The 7,051-nt window shown below is 49.6% G+C and overlaps 1 protein-coding gene across 1 annotated transcript in view; it reads right to left on the reverse strand.

Annotated features, from left to right (window-relative positions):
• Positions 1-2,434, reverse strand: part of Atp6v1c1 (ATPase H+ transporting V1 subunit C1) — a 28,353-nt gene extending 25,919 nt beyond the window's left edge. Inside the window, exon 1 of the mRNA XM_005367541.2 lies at positions 2,288-2,434. The gene's annotated coding sequence lies outside the window, so the exon portion shown is untranslated. The remainder of the gene's footprint in view (positions 1-2,287) is intronic.
• Positions 2,435-7,051: the final 4,617 nt, after the last annotated feature.

Consider the following 7,051-nt stretch of genomic DNA (forward strand, 5'->3'; position numbering starts at 1 on the left):
ACAGGGTCTTGCTATGCAGCCCTGGGCTGTCCCAGACAGGGTCTTGCTATGCAGCCCTGGGCTGTCCCAGACAGGGTCTTGCTATGCAGCCCTGGCCAGTCTGCAACTCACTATATATGCCAGGCTGCCCAAACTTGGGCAGGCCCTTCTGCTTCCGCCTCCCCAGTGCTGGAATTTAAGTGTGTACCAGGTACCAGGCCCAGCTCACAGAAGCCGTTTCTAAGGCACAAACTCCAACTGCAGAATCCCTTGAAGCAGCCCTAACCAGGTAAAGTTTCACCCAAAGCTTTGAATCTGAGATGCCACTCACCTTCAAACCATACCCTTCTTTTGTGGCCATGGTTACCGCACAGGTAATCACCACGAATTGCATCCGAGGTCAGAAACCATGGAAGTTATATTACACAAGTCACTTGACTTCTCTGCTTCTAGCCCAAGAGTCTAAATGGGTTCCTATCTACACAATGAATCAGGAAAGGGCAACAGATGGCATTAGAAAGAGATAAATTTAAACATATTTTGCCAAGAGTCTCCTCCAACAAACGTCAGAAAGATCTGGCCTCCACTGTACACTTCAGGTTGACTTAGAGCACTATAATAACTACCTCCCGGAAGGGGCAAGTGGAACGTAATCTTCCTTTCCCTCCCCAATTCCTTACAATCCTTCAGTGGACTGCACTGCCCCTGAGCTAGTCTCGTTGGCTTACACCACCATCCATATCTTCACAAAACTATGTCTTCTAAAGCCACAGCCTACAAATCCTCTGTGCTGCTAACAGGAAAGCCCTGGAGAGCCTACCCCAGCTCTCAACACAGGCCCAGCATGCATCTCTGCCAGTCTGTCCACTCCCCATCCCAGGCGCCCCCTGATTTCTAGAAATCAAGGCCTCTCATTTCGGGGCCTTGACAGATTCTGTTCCCTCAGCCTGGAATGTTCTTTTCACTCCTGGCTGCTCATTCCCCCCTTTCACACCAACCTCTTCTCAGACCTTCCCCCAGGTCAACTCGTCAGCAAAGCCTTCTGTGACTCTCCCGCGGAAGTCCTCCTTCTGGAAAACACCTCTGCAGCACGCTATTGCTCCTCCGGAGCACATTCTACCCTTGGATAGAATTCTCCGTGTTTCAGACACACTCTCACTATCCAGCTCTGGCTGGCTCTGCCTCCCAAGTGTGAGGTTTTAAGTAAGGTCTGTGCCTTCATACCTAACTCGTACGAGTATTATTAAAACCTCCCTCCTGCATAATTGTCTGTAAACTCGGTGAGAACAGAGACCGGGTCTTCTTCCTAAGCCTTGGCGTCCCCATAGCCTCTGGTACTGAGCGTGCACTTAGGTGACAGGTGTTACTCGGCCTCAGAGCTATCCCCACTGCTCCACAATGCAGCCGACTTCAAACCTGGCCTTGGCACCCCGAAACATGCCTTCCCTCTCGTCAGGCCCTCAAATCCTGGGGCCTTCCCTGAATAGAGAGTTCTCCTTCCTCCGTTCTCCAACCCCGCTAGCTTGCCAAGACCCAAACTCAAGTTTTCTCTCCTCCATACTTTTTTTCCTCTCTGTTTTTACTAGTTTCATCGGTTCTCCTGTGACCTATCATCTCACCATCAGTGCGAACTCCAGGGCCCGGCTAGTCACACCCCAGCACACCACTAACTACTGAGCGGCCACCACCACCCCAAACACACACACACAAACACACATTACATTTTTCCTCTGAAAAAGAGCACTCGCTTCCCTCTTATGCCTCATAGGTGATTCAATTTGCCTTGTGAGAGGCTGCCCGCAAGTTCCTTTTCAGGAGATTTTGCCTACCCTCTCCACATTCTAGTGAAATGGTTTTAGCTGCCTGTGTTCCTGTTCCGTCCACTGCCTACAATGACCCTGTGTCCTCTGTGACCGCCCCCTGCCTGCGGTAGGCACCTCTTCGGCCCTGAAAACTGACATTTCCTCTCCTCCCGGACAGGCGAGAACACCCAGAGGAGACAGCACTCCAGCCCAGATCCTCCTTGGAGAGCCAATCTGTTACATTCCACCCCCTCGCGAGTGGCCAGCACTGGCTGGGACTCGAACCCAAGAGGGACCCGAACGTACTATACCTCTCCCTTCTACCCACTGGGTTCCCGTCAAGGCCCCTTCTTCCGAAGACACCAACCCTGGGCCCGGAGATGCGGACACCTGGCGCCCAGGCCGGCTGCAGCTCCGACGCCACAGTCTAGGCCCCCGCGCCCGCCCCCATCCTTCCCCGGCGGCCACTGCAGTGCCAGCTCCCGGCAGGGATGTCGCTCACTGACCCGGGAAGGTGTCTCGGAGGCGGCGGCGGCGGCGGGTGCGAAGGTGGGAAGCCGGGCAGACGTTAACCGCTCAGCGCTCCATCCCTCCCGGACCTAAGCTCCGGCCTCTCGGCTTCCTCGACCCCTGCGCCCAGAGCGAGTCACGTGCCAGCCCGAGCAGTCAGCTGACCGCAGCGCACGCCGCTCCGCCTACGGCGCGCGATCGTGACGGCCGCCGGAGAGGGCGGGGCTGGGAGGATGCAGAGCGCGCTTCCGCGTGGGCGGGGCTCTCCCCCCCCCACCCCCCGTGACACCGGATCAGGGTCGCCAGCCACCCGGGCGCGTTCCCGCCCGCAGATTCCCGCGATTCAGGTTCCCCAGCCTCCTGCCCCGACTGCAAGTTTTATCGGACAGTCCAGCTTTCGGGAAATCTTCCTAGAAGTTCTCTTCCGTGTATTGACGTTTTTCATCCAGTCTGGCACCACTTCGTTCCGTGTTCAGCTTTAGCCACTGAGCACCAAGCGTTGTCAAGCTGTTTTTTTTTTTTAGGATTAGCTAGCAAGGGAACTCCTCGTCTGGTTTAGGCGGTAGCAAAATGAATACAGGTGATCAAGGACGGTTTCAGAATAGAGGCAAGGACGGGGAAACCACCGGCCTTGGGTCCCAAAATAGTAGGTGTGGAGCCGCTCTCTCAAACCTTGCATATCTGATTGGTTGGGAAGATAGGTGGTACTTATCTCAGAATTTTAGAAACTCGGGGTTGGGGGATTTTTCTATTTTAATTGTTTTTATTAGATTTACAACTTAGCAAACTGGAGGCCCAGAGGTCATGGAGACCGTGCACAAAGGAATGGGCACTCTCGACATCAAGTCCTGGCTGTCCTTACTAGAACGTGTAATGATAGACTTTATCAACTTGGAGACAACTCTGGGCGTGTCTTTGCAGGAGTTTCCAGCCAACTATAACTAAGAACGCTGGCCCTGAATGGGCAGCACCATCTCGTGGGCTGGGAGCGAACACAGGATGACTTTTGCCAGCGATGGAGAGATGGCTCCGGAGTTAAGAGCGTATTCTGCCCTTGCGGAGGGAGGATCTGAATTCTGTTACCAGCACCCATGTGGAGCGCCTATGACTCCAGCTGCCTCCAGGGGATCTGATAGCTTCATCTGGCCTCCACCCAGGGAGACAAACACACTCATACACATAAACACAAATAAAATAGGGCTTTAAAAAAATAAGTAAGGGCTAGAGAGAAGACTCAGCAGGTAGAGGCGCTTGCCACCAAGCCTGATAACCTTAGTTGTACCCCAGGACCCACAGAGTGGAAGGTGAGAACCAGGATAGTCTCCAGTTGTACCCCAGGACCCTCATAGTGGAAGGTGAGAACCAGGATAGTCTCCGGTCTCCACACACACACACACACACAGTAACACCCACATGTGTACATACAAACAAATGTAGTAAAAAAAATGTTTAAAAAATATTTGGGTTTTTTTTTTTTGGTTGGTTGGTTTTACTGGGGGATGGGCATGTCTCTCTCTGTAGACGAAGCAAGCTGGCCTCCAACTCACAGAGATTCGCCTGTCTCTGCCTCCTAAGTGCTGGGATTAAAGGCGTGAGCCACCGCCCAACTTTTTTTTTTTTTAAGGAGGCAGCTAAGCACTAACATTCACCTCCTGTCTATAAATACAGCGTGACCCCCATCTCAGACTCCTGCCTTCAGAGTTAGCTTGCTCTTACCACCCTGCTACAAACTGTGAGACAAAATAACTCTTTTTGTATTCGTTACTTTTCTATTGCTAGAATAGAACACCATTGTAGCTCACATTCTAATTGGTCTTAATAATAAAAATTTAAGAGTCAGCTATCAGGGGGTGAAAGTGGAATGATGAGAGAAGCAGGGAAGCCAGCTACTAGTTCTTACCTCTACCCATGCTCAGACCAGAGGAGCGATCCTGTCCCTTCGAATCCTCAGACTGCCCTGAGCGCCTGCCTCCTCCCACCTTATATTCCTCTCTCCACCCAGTCAAGTCACTCCGGCCTCCACCTCCCTAGTGCTGGGATTAGAGCCCTGTGATCCCAAATGCTTTGTGTGAGCTCTGTTTCTCTTTTAGACAGGTTCAATCTCTGGTAGCTCAGGGTGGCCTTGAACTCACAGAGATCCACCTGCCTCTGTCCCGCTGGCTTAAAGGAGGCTGAGCAAGAAGTCCCTTCAAACTACCACAGCTTTCTGCCCTTAAATTGCTACTTGTATTTTGTGGCAACCACAAAAAAGGCAAATAATACTCCAAATTGTTAGGAAAAATGAGATCTCTGGTCTAATAAACCTGAACGTGTGTTTCTTAAGCCTTGGAAACAGGTTTATAGAAACGGTGTGGAAAGTTCGGAACTGTGGGCTAGGGAAGCTCTACAATGCTGTATAGAGCTTAATCAGTCCATACCGAGCGGGGTTCAGAAGACCAGAATGCCCACAGAAATGTAAGTGAAGTCCTGGCTCATGAGATTCCAGTGGGGAACTAGGCTAGAAGTCCTTTGCATCCAATTCTGGAAAGAACTTGCTACATTTTGGCTATGTCCTGAAATTTTAAGGCTAAGCTCAAAAGTAACATAGTACATTACTCAGCAAGGGATTTTTAATGACAGTGTAACATCCAGCCTGCAGGACAGTTACTGCTGACTGCTCTTAGCTCTTCATCAGAAAGAAGAAAACCATGAAAAATGCAGTTTGATTGAAAAAGCTTGAACATCTTAAAATGGCAGGCAAGGTAGGTGTAGAGAAAGCAGATGTTCCATTGATAGCTCCAACCAGTGAAAATATAAAATCTTTGGAAAAGAAAGAACTTGAGGAAAATACGGCCAAATGGCTCGTTCTTCCAAAACAACTGCTTAAAGGGCAAGAAAGATGTTCAGTGGTTGAGAGAACTTGTTGCTCTTCCAGAGGACTAGAGTTCATTCCCAGCACCCACATCAAGCGGCTCACAATCACTTTCAGCTCCAGGGATGGCGGTCCCCTCTTCTGGCCTCCTTGAGCATGTTTGTGGAGTATTTTCTTGATTAATGATTGATGTGGGAGGGCATAGCCACTGTGATCAATGCCTCCCCTAGACAGGTAATTCTGGATTGTATAAGAAAGTGAACTGAAAAGCCCTAGAGAGCAAACCAGCACACAGGGTTCCTCCATGGTCTCTGCTTCAGTTCCTGCCACCAGGTTCTCACCTGAATTCTTGGCTTTGCTTCTTTTTTTTAATATTTATTTATTTATTTATTTGTTTATTTATTATGTATACAATATTCTGTCTGTGTGTATGCCTGCAGGCCATAGGAGGGCACCGGACCTCTTTACAGATGGTTGTGAGCCACCATGTGGTTGCTGGGAATTGAACTCAGGACCTTTGGAAGAGCAGGCAATGCTCTTAACCTCTGAGCCATCTCTCCAGCCCTTGGCTTTGCTTTCTTCAGTGATGGATTGTAAGCTGTAAGATGACATAAACCCTTCCTCCTCCAGTTGCTTTCAGGTCATTAGTGTAATGGTCTGTCTTGTCCCTTTAAGAGACAAGCCCTGCCCACTCCCCTACTCAACCCCCCCCACCACTCCCCCAACACCTGTCCACTGAGGCAAGTAGATCTTCTTTCTGAGCCTGATTCCCTTCCTTTCTGTATCTCTCCCAAAGAGGCAGCTTTTGCCTCTCTCCCTTCTCCCCACTTCTCCCCGCTTCCTCTCCCCCCCCTGCTCTTCCCTTTTCTCCCCTTCTCCCCTTTCCCCTCCCATAACCCACTAAATAAATACCCACCTGCTCTGCATGGTGCTTCTCTGTCTCCACCCACTGAGTGTCTCTCACCCACCACGCAGCTCCCTGCCTGGGACTGGCTGCCTTCATGGCCCACCATGATCTCATGGCCCACTGCCTATTGCTGCCACTCGGGGATCTGCTGTCATTTTATTTTTACCATAACATTGGTGTTTGTGACTTGGACAAGCTCTTTCCACGTTCTCTCTGCCCACGGGTGGCTGAGGACATATGAAACCCTGAGAGCTCTAGGTCAGCCTGGTCTACACGACAAGTTCCCCAACCTGGTGGAGTCACACAGTTACACAGGTGTGGTGGGCAAAATGAACAACAGGGTAAAAGTACTTGCCACCAAGCCTGAAGGCCTGAGTTCGAATCCCCAGATCCACATGGTGGAAGGAGAAAACTGACTCCCTTAAGTTTTCCTTTGACCCCCTCAGCACTTAGGCATGTATGAGTGTGCACATGCATACACTTAATGAATGAGTGAATTAATGAATGAATAAATAAATATAAATTGCAAAAAAAATCCTTTCAACTTTAACTCTTAATTATATCAGCTGGGCATGATGGCTCACACCTGTAATCCCAACACTAGGTGACTGAGCCTGGAGGATTGCTATGAGTTTGAGGCTAGCCTTGTAACTTCCTTGTTGTCTGTAATTGACAAGGATATTTGTGTTCTTTCTAGCCAATGGGTCTCCACAAAAGCAGTAGAGGTATAAAAGGTTGCTGGGCAAAATAAAGGTTGCTGTTCTTCCACCTGAAAAAAAAAGCCTCTGTGTCTCATAGCCTGAGCTACATAGTTAGGCCTTGCCTTGAGAAACCTAAATGATAGATAGATAGATAGATAGATAGATAGATAGATAGATAGATAGGATGGATGGATAGATGATAGAATGGATGGATAGATAGGATGGATAGATAGATAGATAGATAGATAGATAGATAGATAGATAGATAGATAGGATGGATAGATAGATAGATAGATAGATA

The sequence above is a fragment of the Microtus ochrogaster genome, unplaced genomic scaffold, assembly GCF_000317375.1.
Source record: "Microtus ochrogaster isolate Prairie Vole_2 unplaced genomic scaffold, MicOch1.0 UNK19, whole genome shotgun sequence".
Taxonomy (NCBI): Eukaryota; Metazoa; Chordata; class Mammalia; order Rodentia; family Cricetidae; genus Microtus; species Microtus ochrogaster.